At 38.1% G+C, this 23,409-nt stretch overlaps 1 long non-coding RNA gene across 1 annotated transcript in view; it reads left to right on the forward strand.

The window, feature by feature from the left end:
* Nucleotides 1-21,352, forward strand: part of LOC308510057 — a 40,667-nt gene extending 19,315 nt beyond the window's left edge. Inside the window, exons 2-4 of the long non-coding RNA XR_013995297.1 lie at nt 17,404-17,691; nt 20,580-20,677; nt 21,029-21,352. This is a non-coding gene — a long non-coding RNA (uncharacterized lncRNA). The remainder of the gene's footprint in view (nt 1-17,403; nt 17,692-20,579; nt 20,678-21,028) is intronic.
* Nucleotides 21,353-23,409: the final 2,057 nt, after the last annotated feature.

Raw genomic sequence — 23,409 nt, forward strand, 5'->3', positions numbered from 1 at the left:
TTAAACATCAAATTGCAGAGTAATGTGTAATATATGACCCCATTTTTAAAGAGAGACCAAAATCCAACAAACCATACATCTGTGTAAAGGTGATTATTTGAGCACAGAGAAAGATGAAAGATAATGCTTTTGTTTGGGAAGCAGCAATAGAGCGAGCTTGTGGGAGCGGTTTTTACCTTTATACTTTGTTATTTGACTTGAACGTGTATTACGTAATTTTTTAAAATCATTTCCTTTCTTTCTCAACCATTTGAGAGCAAACTGAAAACATTTTTACACTTTACCCCTAACTTCAGGGTTTATTTCCTAAGAACAAAGGCATTCTGTTACAAAACCAGAGTACATAATCTGGAAATTGAACATTGATATAATACTGTTAGCTAATTCACACCCCATCTTCAGGTTCTTCCCCTGTCACAATAATGTTCTTTATGGATTTTTTTCCCTGGTCTAACATCCAATCCAGGACCATGCATTTCATTTTGTTTCCATGCCCCTTTAGTCTTTTTTAATCTAGAACAATTTTTTAGTCTGTCTTTCTCTTTTTTGACCTTGATACTTTTTTAAGTATCAAGCATAGGACAGTTATTTTCTAGACTGTCCCGCAGTTTGGGTTTCTTTCTTATTAGATCCAGTCTTTGCATTTTTGGCAGAAAAACTGTGTGTAATACTGTGCCCTCAGTTCATCTTATCAGGAGGTCCATGATGTTACTTTATCCTAATATTGCTAATGTTAAGTGTGATCATTTAGTTAAAGTGGAAGTCCACCAGATTTTCCTACTGTAAAGTTACTGTTTTGTAGTAAATAATTGTGAGGAGGTTCAAATTTTACTTCTACCCTTCTAGGTTCTTTGGCTGGACTAATAATTAAATTGACATAAAATATATTGAAAAGAGAAACACAAATTTAATTTCATACATACAAGAACTCCATAAAAACATGAGACCCAAAGGCAATTGAGGCTTAAATGCCATCCTGAGCTAAGGAATGGTATAGGAGCCTGGGGCTTCCAAGGGGAGGAGGGCAATGCACAGGAAGATAAGAAGAGCAGATGTTTGGTAATCAGATGTTTGCCCTACCATATAGGTAAGTTCTTACAGATAAAAAAAGTTATCTCTGATAATAGCTCTCTTTCTGGGCCAGGCCCCTTACCTAAATTCTTTTATGCAGTTAAGGGAGAGGTAAATGTTTTTCTTAAGTCTGCTGGGTCTTGATTGCCTTCAACTAAAAATAATCCACCTAGTGTCACATCCAGCGCAACACAGGCAGTGAGCAAATGAGAAGGGGCAACGAAGGGTTAAAAAAGAAACAGAAATCAAGAAAGTTGTGATGCGGGGGCCAAGGGTCTCACAGCCTAAAAGGACTGAGAACCCCAAATTGGGCTGCCTTGTGGCTTTTATTGATGCACACATAAGAAAGCAACATTGTTTTCTCCAAGGTCTGTGAATTTCACACATTATACTAATTTGAACTAATTACCCTTGCCTGCAAGCAGCTGAACCATCAATTTCAGGATATACCTGCCCAAGAGACAAAACCTTTATGCTGAAACTTACTGAAATGGATAGATGGAGAACTGATGTTATTGCACTATTGACTCTCTTCCCAAGCAGGTTGTGGGAAGGAATGCAGCCACAAAGGCAGAAGCTCTCCTTAACCGGGGGAAGGTGGGGGACTATGTCCACCTCTATCAACCCCATGGGTTCTCCTACTGGTCCCCACTTGACTGTGCCTGGCTGGAGTTGTGTTCCCCCCCCCCCCCGTGGGGAATCTTACGTCATTGGCTAACCAGCCATCCTCCAGGACCAAACAGGGAGACATAAAGTATAAGCACAAAGGTGAAGCAAAGTCCCTGAAAGGATTAGTCTCACAGACTCTCCTTTCTTTAGGGGGCAGGTACGAGGGGACAGACAGGTAGGCTGCTGCATGACAACAGTACAACATAGGGAATAGAGTCAATGGAATTGTAATAGATATATGTGATGTCAGAAGGACAATAGATTGAGGGAACGGGGTTGTCACTTTGTGAAACTTTGTGAGGAGTAAAATATCTATTGCATTGTTTTGTACACCTGAAACTAATACACACACACACACACACACACACACATACACACACACGAGAGAGAAGAATAAAAGGAAAGTGCAGTGAAATTTTTTAAAAAATGCATTTGAATGAAGGGATATGTAAATTCACAATGTGTTCTTTTTGTTTTGTTTATCCCCACCACCTGCTTTAGTGTTTGACTATTTCTTTGAGATGTAAATGTTCTCTAACTATATTAAATGTGAATCTATGAAACCCACCCCTATACTAGTACCCAGATTAGAAATGGGAAATGGGGTATATATGGAAAGTAGTATACTGATCAAGAGTCAACACAAATCAAACAAACAAAATGTAAGAAGCCAGAATTTCTTTTAATGCATGAGAATACATCCTCCTCAGCATTCTTCTCAAAAGAGGTTAAATTTGTGTTAAATCACATGTACCCATTTTTTTTTGTTTAATTTAAAATTGAGAAAAAAGTTATCTGACAACTGTGAACCTTGGGAAAAATGATTTATGAATTTTAGGCTTCCTGTGTTTTCCTGTTGCTAACCAGTGATTTTTGTTATGACTATCTAGTAGATTTTCACTTCAGATATTATATTTTCATTTCTATAATTTCAACTTTTTTACTTTCTATTTCTCTAATGAGATGGAACATATTTTTTCACCCATTTTATGTTTTTAAAATATAATTTAATATTTATTATAGATGTTTATAAATCATTGTCTGTTAATTCATGAATTTTTATTTTCTTGGGGTTGATTTGTATTGAATATCTTTCCACTCCGTTAAATGTCATGCTTTTCTGTTTCAAAAAAATAAATAAATGATCCACATGCCAAAGTGGCACATTTGGGAGTGGCTCATTCTGCTTTTCTTCAATTCCAATGTGTTGTGTTTCCTTTTCTTTTTCTTTTTTTTTCCCCCCAAAGCTAAGTAGGAATGACCAGGAAGCACTTTAGAAAAGGGTTTGCTAAAGGCCAACTTCTGGGACCCACTATCCTTCCTGCTCTGTCAGCACTTGTTATTACTCCCCTCCTCCATCCCATCCATTTCTGCCCTGGGTATCTTCAGAGCCAGTGGCTGAATGAGGCCCTGCAAGCATTTCTTCAAACCTGAGGCCTAGAAGGTGCTAGGGCAATGGTTCTTAAACTGCTTAGAATCTAAACAGATAAAATGGAAGTTGTTTGAGGTGGAGCAAGAGTGGTGGGCTGCAGCCATGCCCAAAGATCTTCTTCCTTGTTTGTTGGCCTCTGCACTAGGACAGCATTGAAAGGCACACCAACAGCCACTGGCTCCTCAACAAGGCTGGCTTGGACCTTACCCCCTCTTCCAATTACTGCCTTGAACAGCTCTGACACTGGGGCCACATTAGTAATTGGCTTTTGAGGAGAAACTCTCAGCCTGTGCTCAGCCAGCATCCAAATCCTTCAAGCCATCCTGCTGCACTTTCTCTTGTTTTTCTGGGATATAGACTGCAGCCCAGAGAGGAAGACAAATAGAAGTGACTGAGACACAGACAGGCTTCTCCCTCCTCTCTGCCCCTGAACCTGAAGGCAGCTGCTTCCTTCTAGCCTGCACCCTGGAGGAAGCACCCAGGTTGGATGTCCAGGCTAAAGGCCTGCCAAATCTCCTGAGCTCTCTTTGCAACAGACCAGCCCCATCAGAGAGGAACCAGGATCTGGTGGGTGACCATGGCCTCCAGGAGGAAGTGGACTAAAGTTTTTCACTTCTCCAAGGTTATTCTTACTGGTGACTTTCAGAGTCCATATGTGACAAATAAGGTAGGGTGGGAATAGGGTGAAGAAGACACCAGCCAGGAATGAAGACCAACTTTGTCACTGACCCTAGCAGCCAAGTCAGCCTGACAGGTCCTTTCAAATTTCTGACTCTCATTTTCCATTCTAAAAGTGGGGACAAAAAATAAGTAACTCCAATGAGTGTCAAAAGGACTAATTGTCATCCTACTATGGCTTCCCAAATCTTAGGAACTGGCATGCCACCTGAATGGTTTTGACATAGCTTCATGCCAGTTCTATTACTTACCTAATTGTTTTGCTTTGTAAACATAGCCATGTCCTAAAGAAATGCTGCTCACAAAATTGAGTTTATTTCACACATTATGTTTTCCTACTCTATTGAAAATAAATAGACAATGATTAAAATTAAAAGTGGTTCATGTTTGTACCACTGTGGTGTAATACATGGAGAGTTATCCTTGCCTCCTTTGTGCTTCCTCACCATGACCAAAACCCTTCTCCCACCTGACCTCCACAGTCTCTGATTTAACCTCTATGGCTTTGTTTGTAGGGAAATGAAAGAGGTTCTAAATCTCTGTGATGATAGATATTTTGAATTATTCAGTATGTTGTTGCAGATATTCAATTGGCCTGAGTCATGGTCAGGATTGTACAACCATTACCTTTGGGTGTGGAAGGGAGGACTGGATATGTCAGAAGCAGGATTTCTGTAGAGAAGGTTGTGTTTGTGCTTGCCCTGACTTGCCCTCACAAGTGACCTATTCTCCACCTACAGCGGGTTAGGCCAGGGAAGCTTTCTGGTATGTGTGTGTGGGGGGGGAAGGGAGTGTATCCACATTGCCTCCTGGGTATACCAGCAACAGGCTCTCCAGTATATGAACCAGAGCCTAATTCAGGCCACTTATGAGCCAGTATATGAGCCACTTTTTAGGTGGAATACAGCTGGATAGTCAGTTCCAACTGCGTAGCTTCTGCATTAATCAGGGCTCAGTTACAGGAAACAGATGTTCTAGCCATTTTAATCAGAAGGGGATTTAATACAGAGGATTAGATGCTTACAAAATCATTGGAAGGCCTAGAGGAATGGCTCTGGTTGGGCCTCCAAGAATGCAGCAGAACTGGAGAGGTGCAGCGTCTCCTACAATCAGGAATGGGGGAGTCACGAGGCTGTCACTGGAACTGTGATCCAGATATAAGGAAGCCTTTGCCGCTGGTGCAACTCTATCTTAATCTCTTTCAGTCTCCACAAAGCTGAATTGCTGCTACAATTTAGTGTCTCACTGGCCATACTAGCCAGCACTAACAACCAGGGAAGCAAAAAGATGTCCCCCACCTCACTTTTAGCTGCATCAATGCATTTGCCTGGTAGAGCTGACTTTCATCCAGAATTCTAGCCGCAATGAAAGCAGGTAGATGTAGTTTTGGCTTTCTAGCCTCTGCAGCGTGTGAGTGCACAGTAGGGGATTGAAATGGATTGTGAGAACCATTTTAACCAAACTGTTTTAACCACAACAGTTTGACAAATGAAGCATCTTACTCTCCAAGACCCAGGCCCAGTCGATCTCTCAAGCCTCATCTCCAGCCACTCATCCAACTCATTTGGGGTACTTCCAAAACTCAGTGCATTTGCTCAAGATACTCCCTTGGTTTGGAATGCTCTTTCTTGCTTTTTCTACCAGATGAAGTTGGATTGCCTATTCTTAGAAGATTTCTCGTATCCCATAGGAAACGTCTTGTTCTAGGCTTCTATAGCTTTTTGTGTATGTGATTTATTCACATGTTTGTATCCCACACTAGACCAAAAGGGCAGAGAGTAGGTCTCATCTGACTTTGTTTACACCTCTGGGTAAGGTTCAAGCCAATTCTTTTAGCACCTAGCATTAAAAAAACAAGGTACCAAAATTCCTGGTACACTTTAAAGATTTAAGTTTACCGTCCTGATACTTTTGATATTAAAATGATGATGCAGTACTACTGGGAGAATTTCAAAATAAATACAGAAAAATTTTAAATAGATAAATTTATAAAACAAAGTATTAATTCATTTAAAAAGGTATTGGACACTGTAAGAGAGAATGGTAATTTTTGCCCTAAATCAGATCTCCTCTACTTTTTATATATTAATGACCCTCAATTTTTAGCTGAATATACATGGTCAACTGATCAAATACTACATTTCCTAGACTCCCTTGCAGTTATGTGTGGCCACATAATTAAGTTTGGCCTATAGGATGTGGGACCAATTGATTTGCACGACTTCAGGGCCACTAAAAGGAAACAGTCATTTTTCTTACTTCCAATAGACAGTAAACCATTTTGGGCCATGCAGACTGGGGCATACCTAGGGACAGTTGAAAAACAATATATTTGAAGGCTGACTCCCTGATACGGCAAAGATGGGCTATTAATAGATGAGAAATAAACTTCTATTTAGACTTCTGGTCAAGATGGCGGAGTAGGGAAACGTGGTGCTCACCTCCCACAACCACATCAAAATTACTACTAAACTACAGAAAAACCATCATTGAGAATCACCTGGTGATTAGCTGAACAGAAATTCTATAACCAAATATACAGAAGAAGCCATGCCGAGACTGTTAAAGAGAGGTAGAGACAAAGAACAGGCAGGCCCCCATACCCACAGTGTGTCAGTTAAGAAACAGGAAGGATATCTTGGCTGCAGAGGTGCTCCCCTGAGAAGCAAGGGACCTGGCATGCACAAGGCTCCCCAGCACAAGATTCCAGTGCTGAGAAGAGACATGCCCATAACTTCTGGCTGTGAAAACCACTGAAGATAGTGGCTCACTGTGACAGGGCTGCTGGAGCCCCAGGCATTTCTCTTAAAGGGTGCATGCATGGATTTACTGGCTGATGGACTCATTCACTCTGAGCTCCAGGGCTGGGACAGCAGCTCGAAAAGTGCCAGGGACATACAGGGAGGAACTGAATTGTCTGGATTTAGGACAAGGGCTGGAGAGGCAGCTCTCTCTGACATTTTGTTCCTTTGTTGAGCCCTCCCTCTACACAGTCTGCAAGCACAGGTAGGCACCAACATCAAATCTCCATCAACCTGGCTAACACGGTTTGACCTGCCCTGGTGTTTCCCAGATCCCCTGCCCCACCCAACTTGCAGGCCAACCCAAGCCATTTCCAGTGGCTTTTCCATAACAACAGCCTGTCTCAGCTTGTGTTATGGACTTTACTAAAATCTCTCAAAGGTTCACAAACCCCAACCGAGCAGCATCTGCCCTTGGCGTGCCTTATACCTCTTGCTAAGTGGCCCCCAACCCTGTACTAGTGGCAGCCACCCTCAATTCACAGCATAGCCACACCCAGGTGCCTCTCAGTGTAGTGCAAGTGGCAACTGTCTGCGGATCACTTTGTAGCTCATACGATGTGGCCCTGGGCAGAGCACAGGTAGTGGCTGACCTTGGCCTGCTCAGAGCCCCTCCCAAGAGGCTGCAGAAACAGCACATGCAGTAGCCGGCTTCAGAGCACACTGCAGCACCACACAATCACTTCCACAAATGACACATCCAAAGGGCAGAATTGGAAGACACCAAAGCCCCACTAAAGTGAATCCTGCTCCATGGAGTCAGCCCCTACACAACAGCTCTTCCACTGTTGTCACAGCTATTCCTCACAGCCAGTCAGCCTTGGGGTCACTTTGTCCCATTGACATACCAACAGCAATCAAGGATCAAATACAACAGGGCACACACAAATGACACCAGGGAAACACTTGGAGTGCCCAGCTCAGTTGACCAGGGATACTACGTCACTGGTTCCCATAGGAGCATACTACATAAGGCCACTCTACCAAGACTGGGAGATGTAACATATCTACCTAATACATAGAAACAAATAGAGAGGCGGCCGAAATGAAAAACAAAACAAAACATGTTCCAAATGAAAGAACAGAACAAAACTTCAGAAGAAGAACTAAACAAAATAGAGACAAGCTACCAGATGCAAAGTTCAAAACACTGGTTATAAAAATGCTCATTGAACTTAGGGGAAGAGTAGATGAACTCTGAGAACTTTCACAAAGAGATAGGAAATATAAAAATGGAGATAGAAAACAAAAAGAACCAGTAATAAATGAAAACAATAAAATGAACACATTAGAGGGAATCAATAGTAGATTAGATGCAGCAGAGGATCCAATCAGAGGTTTGGAAGACAGGGTAGTGGAAAACACACAATCCAAACAGCCAAAAGAAAAAAGAATAAAAATATTGAGGATAGTTCATGGGCCTCTGGGACAACATCAAGTGTACCAACATTCACATCATAGGGGTACCAGAAGGAGAAAAAAGCAAGAGATGGTATTGAAAACCTATTTCATCAAATGATGACTGAAAACTTCCCTAACCTGGTGAAGGAAATAGACACACAAGTTCAGGAAGTACAGAGAGTCTCAAACAAGATGAACCCAAAGAGGCCCACACCAAGGCACATCATAATTAATTCCAAATGTTAAAGACAAAGAAGAGAGAATCTTCGCAACAGCAACAGCAAGACAAAAGAGGTTAGTTACCAACAAGGGAGCTCCCATAAGACTGTCAGAAACTTCATATTGGCATGAAATATTCAAAGTGATGAAAAGCAAGTACCTACAACCAAGTTTACTCCACCCAGCAAGGCTGTTTACTTAGAATTGAAGGACAGATAAAGAGCTCCCAGACAAGAGAAAGCTAAAAGAGTTCATGACCACCAAACAAGTATTACAAGAAATATTAAAGGGACTTCTTAAGAAGAAAAAGAAAAAATATATAAAAAAATATGAATAATAAAATGGAAATAAATACATATCTATCAACAATTACTTTAAATGTAAATGAATTAAATGCTCCAATCAAAAGACAGGGTGGCTGAATGGATAAGGAAAAAAAAGACGCATACATAGCTGTCTACAAGAGACCCATTCAGATTGAAAGACACACACAGGTTACAAGTAAAGAGGTGGAGAAAGATATTTCATGCAAATGGAAATGAAAAAAGAGCTGGGGTAGCAATACTTACATCAGACAAAATAGACTGTAAAACAGGCTATAGCCAGAGACAAAGAAGGACGCTACATAATGATAAAGGGATCAAGGGTTACAAGAGGATATAAACCTTGTGAACATTTATGTACCCAACATAGGAGCACCTAAATATATAAGGCAAATATTGACAGACATAAAGGAGAGATTGGCTGTAATACAGTAATTGTAGAGTACTTTAACACCCCATTGACAACAATGGATAGACATTGCAGACAGAAATTTAACAAGGAAACACTGGCCTTAAATGATGTTAGACAAGATGGGTTTAACTGATAATTTTAGAGCATTTCACCCAAAAGCAGCAGAATATACATTTCTTTTTTCTTTTTTTTTTTTGGATTATTATTATTAGAATATACATTTCTTTTCAAGCATGCACAGAACATTTTCCAGGACAGACCACATGTTAGGCCACAAAACAAATCTCAAAAAATTTAAGATTGAAATTATACCAAGCATCTTCTCTGTCCACAATGGTATGAAACTAGAAGTCAATTACAAGAAGAAAACTGAAAAACACACAAACACAGGAAGGCTAAATAGCATTTTACTAAACAATGAATGGATTGACAATGAGGTCAAAGAAGAATCCAAAAGATCTTTTGAGACAAATGAAAATGAAAACGGAATGACCCAAAATCTATGAGACACAGCCAAAGCAATTTTAAAATGAAAATTCATAGCAATGTATGCCTACTTCAAGAAGCATCACTCAAGAAAAATCACAAATAAATAATCTAACCTTACATCTAATGGAACTAGAAAAAGAACAAACAAAGTTCATGTGAGTAGAAGGAAGGAAATAATGAAAACCAGAGTGGAGTAAATGAACTAGAGTATAAAATGACAATACAAAAGATCAGTGAAACCAAGAACTCATTCTTTGAAAGATAAACAACATTCATAAACCTTTAATCAGAATCATCAAGAAACAGAGAGAGGAACCAAATAAATAAAATCAGAAATGAAACAGAAGTGAAAACTGACAACGCAGAAATATAAAGGATTATAAGAAAATACTATGAACAATTATATGCCAACAAATTGGGCAATCAAGAAGAAATGGATAAATTTTTCGAAACACACTATCTTCCAAGACTGAATCAAGAAGAAACAGAAAATCTAAACAGACCAATAGCTACTAAGAAAATCAAATCGGGGAAAAAAAACTCCCAACAAACAAACATCCTGGACAGGATGTCTTCACAGGTGAATTTTACCAAACTTTCATGGAAGAATTAACACCTATCCTTCTCAAACTATTCCAAAAAATTCAAGAGGAGGAAGGCTCCTAAGCTCATTTAACGAGGCCAGTATTATCCTGATTTCAAACCCAGACAAAGACATCATAATAAAAGAAAATTATAGACCAATATCCCTGATGAACACAGATGCAAAATTCTCAACAAACTATTAGCAGACCAAATTCGCTATACATTAAAAAGATCATGCACCATGATCAAGTGCGATTTATTACTGGTATGCAAGGTTGGTTTAATATCTGCAAATCAATTAATGTGATACACTATATAAAATGAAGAATAAAAATCATATAATGATATCAATAGATGCAGAAAAAGCATTTGAAAAATCCAGCATCAATATGACAAATCCACAGCTAACATCATATTGGTGAAAAACTAAATGCATTTTTCTTAAGATCAGGAAGAAGACAAGGATGTCCATTTTCACTTCTATTCAACATAGTATTGGAAGTCCTAGCCACAGCAACAGACAAGAAAATGAAATAAAAGGCATCCACATTGTAAAGGGAGAAGTAAAACTGGCATTATTTGCAGATGGCACAATACTATATAGAGAGAACCCTAAAGATTCCACCAAGAAACTACTAGAACTGATAAATGAATTCAGGTAATGTAGTAGGATGCAAAATTAATATTCAGAAATTGGTCACATTTTTATACATCAATAACAAACTGTGAGAAACAGAAATGAAGAAAACAATCCCATTTACAATTGCATCCAAAAAAGGTATGTAGGAATAAATTTAACCAAAGAAAGGGATAAAAGACCTGTACTCAGAAAATTGTAAGACATTAAAGAAAGAAATTGAAGAAGATACAAATGAATGGAAGCATATACCATGCTCATGGATAGGAAGAATTAATATAATTAAAATTTCCATAGTACCCAAAGCAATTTATAGATTCAGTACAATCCTTACCAAAATACCAATGGCATTTTTCACAGAAATAGAAAAAATAGTCCTAAAATTTATATGGAACCACAAAAGACCCCGAATAGCCAAAGTAATCTTGAGAAAGAAGAACAAAGTTGGAGACATCATGTTACCTGATATCAAGCTATATGATAAGGCTATAGAATCAAAATGGCCTGGTACTGGCATAAAAACAGACACATAGATCAATGGAACACAGTAGAGAGCCCAGAAATAAACCATGCCAAAATGGTCAATTAATCTATTTCAACGGAGGCAAGAATATACAATGGGGTAAAAGTAGTCTCTTTAATAAGAGTTGTTGGGAAAACTGTACAGATACATGCAAAAAAGTGAAACTAGACCACCTATACAAGAATAAACTCAAAATGAATTAAAGACTTAAATGTAAGACCTGAAACCATAAAGCTCCTAGAAGAAAATATAGGCAGTAGACACTCTGACACTGCTATTGATGGGCACTTAGGTTCCTTCCATAGCTTGGCTATTGTAAATAACACTGCAATGAACACATGGATGCATGTATCTTTTCAGATTAGGGTTTTGGATTTTTTCGGATAAAAACTGCTATTGGTAATTTCTTAGATATGTCTCCTCAGGCAAGGGAAACAAATGAAAAATAAACAAATGGGACTACATTAAACAAAAAAGTTTTAGCCAATAAAACAAACAACCTACGGTATTTGGGAGACAATATTTGCCAATGATTCATCTGATAAGGGGTTAATATCCACATTCATAAGAAACTCAACACTAAAAAAATAAAAATCCAATTAAAATGAGCAAAGGACCCGAATAGACATTTCTTCAAAGATGACATACAAATGGTTGATAGACATATGAAAAAATGCTCAAAGTCACTAATCAAAGAAGTGCAAATTAAAACCACAATGAGGTATCACTTCACACCTGTCAGAATGGCTGTCATCAATAAATCAACAAACAGCAAGTTTTGGTGAGGATGTGGAGAAAAGGGAACCCTCATGCACTGTTGGTGGGATTGCAAATTGGTGTAGCCACTATGTAAAACAGTATGGAGGTTCCTCAAAAAATTAAAAATAGGACTACCATAAGACTCAGCAATTTCACTTTTGGGCATTTATCCGAAAAAATCCAAAACCCTAATTTGAAAAGATACATGCATCCATGTGTTCATTGCAGTGTTATTTACAATAGCCAAGCTATGGAAGGAACCTAAGTGCCCATCAATAGACGATTGGATAAAGAAGAGTTGGTACATATATCTAATTGAATATTACTTGCTCATAACAAAGAAAAAATGTTACCATTTGTAACAGCATGGATGAACTTAGAGGGTATTATGCTAAGTGAAATAAATCAGAGAGAGAAAGACAAATACAGTATGATTGCACTTATATGTGGAATCTAAAGAACAAAATAAATGAACAAACAAAACAGAAACACTCAGAGGTAACAGAGAACAAACTGATGGTTGCCAAATGGGAGCAAGGTTGGTAGGATGGACAAAAGAGATGAAAGGAGTCAGAAGTACTATTGGTAGTTACAAAATAATGGGGATGTAAATTACAGCACAGGGAATAGAGACAATAATATTGTAATAACTATGTAAGGTGCCAGATGGGTACTTTACTTATCAGGATGATCACTTCATAATTATATAAATGTCTAACCACTATACTGTATACCTGAAACTAATATAAAATAATATTGAATAACAACTGTAATTGAAAAAAAAATTTAAGTGGTTATCAAAAATTGAAATAACCCCCTCCCAAATCAATTAAGTTGGTCAAAATGACAGTGTAAGGATTCCAAAATTGTCTCCTCCATAAAAATCAACCAGAAAACTGGAAAATTATCAGAGTCAAATTTTTGAGACGTGTGGAAATTAGCCAAAGGCTTGAAACAACCTGGGGAACATTTATTCAAGAATAACTGTGGGCAGTGGACCTGCTGGCCATGATAGAAAGACATAGGGACAGTGGAGAATGTTTGCTGCCAATAATGTCCTGTGATACTGCAGCCGTGAAGTCAGTGCCCATTGGGTCGGGGTTTGCACTGTCTGGCAGAGGTGGCAGCGTTGTTCTCACCAGGACACTTCATTTATTCCTGCACAAGCATAGTTGCCCAGCCTTCCTGAAAATTCTGGAAGGTAACCGATATCTTTTTCTTTTCATTTTCTAGTATTTTCCTTCACTGTAAAGATTTATCAGTGCGATGTCTGTGCAGAGTTTTAAAATTAAATGGAAGTAAAACATTGATGAAGAAAAAAAAAAAAGGAATAAATGTGGGGGTGGCCAGTTAGCTCAGTAGGTTAGAGCATGGTGCTAATAATACCAAGGTTGCCGGTTCAATTCCCACATGAGCCACTGTGAGCTGCACCCTTCTCAAAAAAAAAAAAAAAAAAAAAGTGTGAATGTCAGTAAGAACAGTGAGGTTGGTGATGTTTTAACTTTCCCTACATCCATGCCCTGTTCTCCAGATCCACAGTAGCCTTCCGAGTTAACCTGCATTCCTGGTGTAGCATGAGAGCTACCAGAGGAAGAATATTGGTAATAGTCTTTCAAAGGTGCACTCCCAATTGATTGTCATTATTTAACCTGTCTGGTGGTTCCCTGAAAGACCTCAGTTGGAAGGCTATTTATATTTCACCTAACTTGTAGCTCACCGAATGTGAAACCTTCTCTAAAGGGACATTTAAAACATACACACACACACACACACACACACACACACACTTATAGGCAAGTGTTTTTTTTTAACTTTGTGACTGCTAGAGGCAGCAGATGAGAGTAGGGTCAAACAATAGACTCAATAAAATACCTTAAAAGGAAAAGTTAGGGAATAGATGTCCATAGGGGCTTTGAAAGCTTTGATATATTCTAATAAATGTAGGTCATGCACATACAAAGGTCTGTGTGCCCAGGAATGTGCATGTGCTCAGGAATGAAATGAAAAGGCCTTAGGATTTCTTCTTTGATTGACCTTGTAGCACTGCACAGCAGAAAGTAAAGGCTAAGGTGGAGTTGTAAACTGCCTGCCTTGCATTGAAAGGCATATCCTAACACACACTCAGATTCCCTTGGCAAAGACTGGAAATGTATTAGTTCCAGGTATTTAAGGAAATCTCTGTCCCATCATTAGCTAACCGCTAAGTTAACTGAGTAGAGACTTCAGTGGCTTCACATGACTAAGAACACAGAATTTACAGGATAGTCACTTAACAAATAACTACTACAACAAGCAGCAGTGACAACTATCCTTGGGGAGGAGAAAATCTGATTTCTAGAGTTGCACATTTGATTGTGTGAAATGTCCAGTTTTCAACAACAAAAAATGAGAATACTTCCAAAGTCATTCTTTGAGGCCAGTATTATCCTAACACCAAAACCAGACAAAGACATCACAAGGAAACTACAGACCAGTATCTGGTGTGATTGTAGTAGAAATTGTCAACAAAATTGTCAACAAAAATACTAGCAAACTGAATCGAGTACTATATAAAAAAGGATTATACACCATGAGCAACTGGGAATTTACCCCAGGAATGTGAAGTTGGTTCAACATAAGGAAATGAATTAATACAATATACCATATTAATAGAATAAAGTGGAAAAAAGGCATTCAAATTGGAAAGAGTACATGATGTTGCATATAGAAACTCCTAAGGAAAACACACACACACACACACACACACACACACCAATTAGAGCTAATAAACTTAGCAAGGTTACAAAATACAAGGTAAATATACAAAAATATAGCTGCATAGCTATGCACTAACAATGAAGAATATAAAAATGAAATTAAGAAAACAATTCCATTTATAATAGATGAAAGATGATAAAATATATAAGAATAAAAAGAAGTGCAAGATTTGTACAGTGGAATGTTCAAAACATTGTTGAAAGAAATTAAGAAGACTTAAATAAATGGGAAGACATCCTGTGTTCCTAGAATTGGAAAATATAATATTGTAAAGATGATAATCCTCTCCAAATTGATCTACAGATACAATGCAATCTGTATCAAAATCCAACTCCCTTTTCTTTCTTTCTTTTTCTTTCTTTCTTTCTTTCTTTCTTTCTTTCTTTCTTTCTTTCTTTCTTTCTTTCTTTCTTTCTTTCTTTCTTTTTTAATTTATTAGTTTCAGGTGTACAAGACAAGGTAATACTTAGACTTTCATCATTTATATCCCTCACACTGTGAACCCCCCCCCCCATCCACTATCCCTCCAACCTCACACTGAGCCATCACATTATATATATAAAATTATAGTTGGCATTCATTAATGTTTAGCTTCTGGTGTACAATGTCATGATCAGGCATCTTTTTCTTTCTTTCTTTCTTTCTTTCTTTCTTTCTCTCTCTCTCTCTCTCTCTCTCTCTCTCTCTCTCTCTCTCTCTCTCTCTCTCTTTCTCTCTCTCTCTCTCTCTCTCTCTCCCTCCCTGCCTCCCTCCCTGCCTCCCTCCCTGCCTCCCTCCCTCCCTCCCTTCCTTCCTTCCTTCCTTACTTCCTTTCCCTCCCTTCCTTCCTTCCTTCCTTTCTTTTTCTTTTTTGCAAAAATTTACATACTGATCCTAAAATTCATATGAAAATGAAAGGGGCCCAGAATAGCCAAAACAATCTTGAAAAAGAAGGACAAAGTTGGAGGACCTCACACTTCCCAATTTAAAGACTTACTATAAAACAACAGTAATCAAGACAATGTAGTACTGGCTATCAGGATAGATATATAGATCGATGGAGTAGATTTCAGAGTCCAGAAATAAACAAACACATCTACAGTCAATTGATTTCAACAAGGGTGCCAATCCCATTTAATGGGGACAGAATAGTCTTACCAACAAATGGTACTGGAACAACTGCAAAAGAATGAAGTTGGATCGCTACCTCATACCATATACAAAATTGTATATAAATTAAAAATGGATCAAAGACCTAAATGTAAGTACTAAAACTATAAAACTCTTAGAAGAAAATATAGATGCAAATCATGATGTTGGATAATACAATGATTTCTTAGACAATTACACCTAATCCATAAGCAACTAAGGAAAAAATAAATTGGACTTCTTCAAAATTTAGAACTTTTGTGTGTCATGGAACACTGTCAAGAAAGTGTAATGACAACCCATAGAATGGAAGAAAATATTTGCAAATCATATGTCTGCTAAGGATGAATTACACAGAATATATAAACACAAGTCAATAATAAAAAGACAACCAATTTAAAAATGGACAAAGGATTTGAATAGACATTTCACCAAAGGAGGTATACAAAAGGCCAATAAGCACATTCAAAGATACTCAACTTCATTAGTTATTAGGAAAATGAAAATCAAAACCACAGTGAGAAACCACTTCATACCCACTAGTATTATTACAGTAAAAATAAACAAAAAAAAGACAATAACAAGTGTTGGCCAGGATGTCAAGAAATCAGAACTCTCAAACATTGCTGGTGGGAATATAAAGTGATGCAGCAGCTTTGGAAAATAGTTTTACAGTTCCTAAAAATTTAAATATAGTTATTTTTGACCAGCTAGGTTTATACCCAGATAATTGATAACATACATTCACAAAAGAAACTTGTACATGAATGTTGAGAATAGCATGATTCATAATAGCCAACAAAGAAAAACAATCCAAATGTCCATCAGCTGATAAATGGATAAATAACATGGTATATCTATACAATGGAATATTTTTTGCCATAAAAAACAAATGAGTACTAATACATGCCACAACATGGATGCACCTTGCAAACATTGCTACGAAGCCAGAAACAAAAGGCCACATAATGTATGCAATTCATATGTATACATATGCATTTATATGCAATATCTAGAGTAGGCAAATCTGTAGAGACAGAAAGTAGATTAATGGTTGCCAGGGTCTGGGGTATTAGGGAATAGTAAGTAACTGCTAATGGGCTCAGAGTTTCTTTATGGGGTGATGAAATGTTCTAAAGTGATGATGTTTCCAAAACCTTGTGAATACGAATATACTAAAAACCACTGAATTATATACGTTAGAACTGGTGAATGGTAAATTTTGTGGTGTATGTATGTTATATCTGAAATAAATTTTTTAAACAATAGCTTACAAAGTAATGTTTTGTATAAGTGGTGGATAGGCAGCCTCTAAAATGACCCAAATGATTTTCACCTACTAGCATTCACACCCTTGTCTTCCCCTTTGGTGTGGGCCAGATTTAGTGACTCACTTGTAATAAACAATACAGCAGAAGAGGGGAGATGTCACTTTTGATGTTAAGTTATAAATAGAAACTTGTGGCTTCCATACTGGAGACTCGATCTCTCTTCCTCTCACTTGTATTCCTTGCTCTAGGGAAGCTGGCTGCCATGTTATGAGCACTTCTATAGAGATCCCACGTGGTGAGGAACTGATGTCTCCAGCGCAGACCTAAGGACTGACTGCCAACAGCCAAAAGAGTGAGCTTCAAAGTGGATCCTTCCCCCAGGCAAGCCGTGAGATGACTATAGCTTCAGCCAACGCCTTGACTGCAGCCTTTTGCGAGAATCTGAGCCAGATACACCCAGCTAAGTTACTCCTGGATTTGTGACCTACAGAAACCGTGATATCATAAATGCTTGTTTTCAGCTGCTAAGTTTTGAGGTAATTTTGATATTTTCTAAAGTTAACTAATAGAGTATGTTATATCAAACAGACAAAAAAATATAAATGATATATACCACATATTATATTATTGGTTATACTAGATGATGTGATTGTTGGTTCTTTATTTTTCTTTTTTTTTCCAGATTCCTGATTTTTCTATAATTTTCAGTAATGAACATATATTGTTTACATAATTAGATGAGAAAATGAAAGGAATAGCTACTTTTAGGATGCTTAGGGACTATTTGGTAACAAAATAAATACATTTGTTATAGTATTAGGTAAAATAAGCAATATAAAAATTGTACGTATACTATTATTATTGCATAAAATTTGTCTGCATTTGGAGAGGGCTTAGAAAGAAGAACTCAAAACAGTTAATTCTTTGGAATCTCCCTTTTGAATATCAAATTCACTATTCTCATGATGTTTAATTATTAAGTTCTACCTGGCTGGAACATTGAAAATAAAGAATCATTCTGGCAGACATTGGAGGGAGGCAGAGTGGAAGCCATGCCCTAGGAAGCGGATGGAATGGTGGTCCTGTATGGAATGCAAAGCTCGGGGGTTGGAGTGGAAGGAAGGATGTACCCAGCAGAGGATGAGGAGGCCAGACGGGTAGATCCTGGTGGCTGGTTTAATGAAAGGGCAGAAAAAGATGACCAAAGTAACTGTCCCATACTTGAGAGAATACTGAAAAGGAAAATTGGGCTATTCTTTCACAGTGCCAACATTATTAATACTAGGTTATTTTGAAAGCTTTACATAGCTGTGTTCTATTTGCCTTATTTCCCCCAAGAATAGATTAAGGATCTGGCCTTTTAGGTTCCTCACCAATGCACACAATGAAAGAGAAATGTATGAACAGTGCGATAGTGGTCATTAATATTTGAATAATGTTTATTAATATTCAAATTATCCTTTCAGGGACACAGTTAAGATCATGCCTCTTTGAAGTTAGGTGTGAACATATGACAGGCTTTGTGTAAGGAAACATGAATAGAAAATGTTGCATGTTTCACTCTGAGTAGAAGCCTTTAAAAGCCAGAGCATGAGTTTCCATACTCACACCCTCTTGACACAGCAACATCAGATATGCGAGGCTGGCTCCATGAGCCCAGGTTCCTGAATGAGGAGAACTTGGAGCAAGACATACCATTAAAAAGCACAGATTCTGCGGTGGTGAACACAGAAATCTATTTGGGATATCAAATTGTATAGAACTTAGTACACATACAAATTGTACAGAACTACGTACACACCAATGAGTACAAAGAAAACTGAGGAACTCTGAATAAGATCAATGTCAATATCCTTGCAGTGATACATTATAGCTTTGCAAAATGTCACCATTGGGGGAAATTGAGCAAATTGTAGAATCAATCTCTCTGTATTATTTCTTAAACTACATGTGAATCTACAGTAATCTCCATTCCCCCAAAAAAGTGACAGAGTTATTCCTTTCTCAGTTATTTTCCAATCTTTCTCATTATCTCCAGGAAAAATTCTAAATATGATAGCAGTGTATCTTTTACATTTCTCTGACATGTACAAATACCCCTTTTAAACAAAGAAAAGTAGGCTTCATTCTCAAAACCTTCAGCATACAGTATCTAGTTACAATTCAGTAATGATTATTTTCATTATGCTTATTTTTACAGTTATTTTCTATATATGTTGAGCGATTCCTTACTCCTTATAATGGTGATACAAAATTTTTCTTTTTAAAAACTTTAAAACAACTCCCTTTCCATAAACAGTAGTATTGATGGTGTGGGTTGTGTCAAAAATAATGAAGGTGGTTTACAAACAGTGGAATCGGAGGAAACACAGACCCCACCACCACCACACACACACATGAAATGTAAAAAGTTTATGAAAATTTAGCATTAATTGACTGAGGAATCTCAATGTCTTGTAATACAAATATGAAATACGCTCTGGGTAGCAGATTACTTAATGACATTAAATATTTTTGAAGTGCAACATACATAAAGTATTCACATCATAAATGTACAACTTTGTAAAAATTTTCCCCAAATGGATGTATAAATGCAATGCAATTCAAGTAAATATTTTAGCAGAAATTTTTGTGGAAATTGACAAGTTGATTCTAAAATTCATACCAATAAATTTTTTAAAAATTTGTATGGAAATGAAAAAGGCCAACAATAGCCAAGGCAATCCAGGAGAGAAAGAAGAAAGTTGGAGGACTTACATGACCAGATATCAGGACCTATAATATGAGTACAGTACTTAATACAGTGTGGTTTGGGCATAAAGATAAGCAAACAGATCAATGGAACAGGAACAGGACAAATCTAGAAATAGAACCATAAACATACAGTCATGTGATTTATGAGTATGACAAAGTTCACAATGGAGAGCAGTGGGGAAAGGATGGTCTCTTTAATAGGTGGTACAGAATCATGGCTGCTCCTCTCGCTGTGCTCACTGATCACTCACATCGTCTGTGGGGCCTGTATTTCCTCACAAAGCACATGTAAATTATCCACAGAACCCCATGGGGGTTTCTTATAACTCAGAATCATAATAAGGGAGATCTGATTCAGGCTTGAACCCTTCTACCCCTTCAGCTCCTGCTAAGTGTATACCACTAATCCCTCTTAAGGTCTCCCCCTCCCCTTGCCAGCCTTCCTGGGTGAGGAGCCAGCAGGAGGAATGTGGTCTTCAGCCTCCATAGTGGCCCCAGTGATCCTCACCTCTTGGTATTCGTATCCTTCTGTAGTCTCCTCTCATATTCAATCAAAGCTGACCTGAATATGACTAGTATAATTTTCTAGAGGTGATGGTGGATGACTTCTGAGACTTGGTCATGTCAGACATTATAGCTTTTGCCTTCCTCCTTTGGATTGTTTTCTTAGGGGAAAGTCAGCTGCCAGGTCAAGAGGACATTCAAACAGCCCTATGGAGAGGCCCCTATAAAGAGAAGCTAATTTCTCAGTACCAGTGTACCAACCATGTGAGTAAGCCTCTTTGGAAGTAGATTCTCGAGCCTTCAGATGATTCTAGCTCCCAGTCTTTGAGTCTTTCAGACATCATGGAGTAGAGATAATTCATGCACACTGCTCTGTCTGAACTCCTGCCCACAGAAATCATGGGATAATAAATGACTATTGGTTTATGGCACTAAGTTTTGGGGTGTTTTGTTTTGCAACAATAGATAGGTAAGACAGTGGCTCAAGCCTGATTCCCTTTTGGACCCACTCCTTCACTCTGGGGAACTCCTGCACATTAGTGTCACCTGAGTGGGTTTCAGGCAGTTCCCCTGCAGCCTCCTCTTATCCTGTGTCCCTCTCCTTTTCCTGTCCAGGGAGGCAGAGGACAGGATCAATACATCTGCTGCCTAATTGGAGGATCCACTGGGAAATGAGATGCTCATCAATCCTGCTTGTAGCCCCTTATCCTGGATTAAGAAACTGTGGTACATTTATACAATGGAATATTACACAGCCATAAAGAAGAAGGAAATCTTATTATTTGCAACAACATGGATGGACCTAGAAAACATTATGTTAAGTGAAATAAGTCAGACAGAGAAAGACAAATACCATATGATCTCACTTATATGCGAAATCTAAAGAAAAGAATAAGTGAATGAACTAATCAGAAACAGTTTTGCAGACAAAGAGGAAAAACTGAGGGTTGTTAGATGGGCGGGAGGGGTCGGGATAAGGGGTAAGGTGAGGGGATTAGAAAACAGTTGGTAACCACAAGATGGCCATGGGGTTTTGAAAATTAATTTGGGGAACGTAATCATAAAGTTGTAAAGATTTTGTAGGGTATTCGATGGACACGTCTCCCATTTGGGAGACCACCTCAGGGAAGATGTAGATGCCTGATCACTGCAATGTACACTTGAAGCTGAACAATAATGAATGCCAACTATAATTTTATACATATATATATATATATATATATATATATGTATACATATGTATGTATATACTTACAAGAGGCGGAGTACAGTATTGAGAGTGGAGACAGTGGAAATGTGATGGCTCGGTGCCATGTCAGAGAGATAATTGATGGGGGGAGGGGGGCCCACAGTGTGAGGGATATAAATGATAAACGTCTAAGTATTCCTTTGTCTTGTGCCCCTGAAACTAATAAAAAATATATATTAAATAAATAAAAGCAGAAAATCAAAACGATACTCCCCATTTCGGTTGTTTCCACAGTGTGAGGGATATAAATGATAAACGTCTAAGTATTACTTTTTCTTTGTGCACCTGAAACTAATAAAAAAATATAAACATCACCATATATCTGACTCTGGTTGGTGAACACACAGTGTGATACATAGATGATGTATTACTGAATTTTGCATCTGAAATCTTTGTACATTTGTAACTTTGCTAACAATTGTCACCCCAATAAACGAATTAAAAAAAAGAAAAAAATATATAAACAAACAAACAAAAAAAACCAATGGACCTATGATCACATGGATTCCCTCTCTCACCTCTTCTCACACTTGCGCTCATATTGGGGTAGGGAGAGGAAAAAGTGATTGTGGCAGGGCCAATCCTGCCACTTCTCTGTACACTCCTGAGGCAGGAGTGTTATTGCCCTAATCTTAGCAGATGTCCTTAATCATCCTTAAATGTGAAGTCCTCAATGCTGTTTGTCCTCAATTTTGATCTCTATTGTCAACAACAGGAAAAGGCCCTGTCAACATTTGGATCTAAGGCATTCATGACCTATTATAACCTGGTCTTTCTGCTTGGTATTTCTTTCTGCTCCTGATTCCTTTCCTCTATGTGTTCTCTAGGAACACTGAACCATCAGCAGTTTCTGGAATGAGTTATAACATGCTCTCTCTTTTCTCCAAACCTTTGCATATAGTCATCCTGCTGGCAGTAACCTTGCTGTTCCTTTGCCCAGCACATTCTTACTCATTCTTCATGAATCATCTTAGCACTGCCTCCTCTGGGAAACCCTTCTTGACTACTCTTATCTCCCTGGTTACATCAGGTGTCTCTCCTGGACCAGCCTACCTCTTTTGTTTTCTTTAGCCTTTATCAGACTGTATTTATGGCAGAAGCAGAAAGCTGCTCACCAAAGTTTGTTCTCTCTCTTCCATAGCATACAGCTGTTACTGGAAGGCAGCTGGCTAACCTAGTCCCCACTTTCCACCTCCTCTTGCATTTAGGTGTGTAATATGACTAGCACTTGCCAAAGTAATGTGAGGAGGAATGACATGTGACACATTCCACACCAAGGCATTTGAGAAATGGATGTGTTATCTCCACAAAGTTCTTCTGCCACCAGTTATATTTAGACTATGACAAGACACTTGGGAATAGTGATGCCACAAGGTGGAAAGAGTCTGGTACTCCAAGTTAATATTTGGAGGAAAATCACATGCTTCCATTTTGTTTGAGAGCTAATTAATTTGGAGGTCTATTTGTTATAGCAGATAGTGTTTCCCTGCCTAATACAGTATTATAATGGTGTGTTTACTCATGTTCTTGCTAGACTAGTCTTAGAAGAAAAGTGGGAGTTCTTTATGTGAAAGGAGAGGAGGAGAGGAGACAGGAGAGCAATGAATTTACCAGTCATTCAAGAAATATTCACTAAGTATCTATTTATTATGTCTCAGGCACTGTTCCAGGCATTGGAATTAGAGCAGCAAACCAGATAGACAAGGTCCCTGTTCTCATGAAGCTGAAATTCTAGGATGAGAAACAA

The sequence above is a fragment of the Rhinolophus hipposideros genome, assembly GCF_964194185.1.
Source record: "Rhinolophus hipposideros genome assembly, chromosome: 17".
NCBI classification, from domain to species: Eukaryota; Metazoa; Chordata; class Mammalia; order Chiroptera; family Rhinolophidae; genus Rhinolophus; species Rhinolophus hipposideros.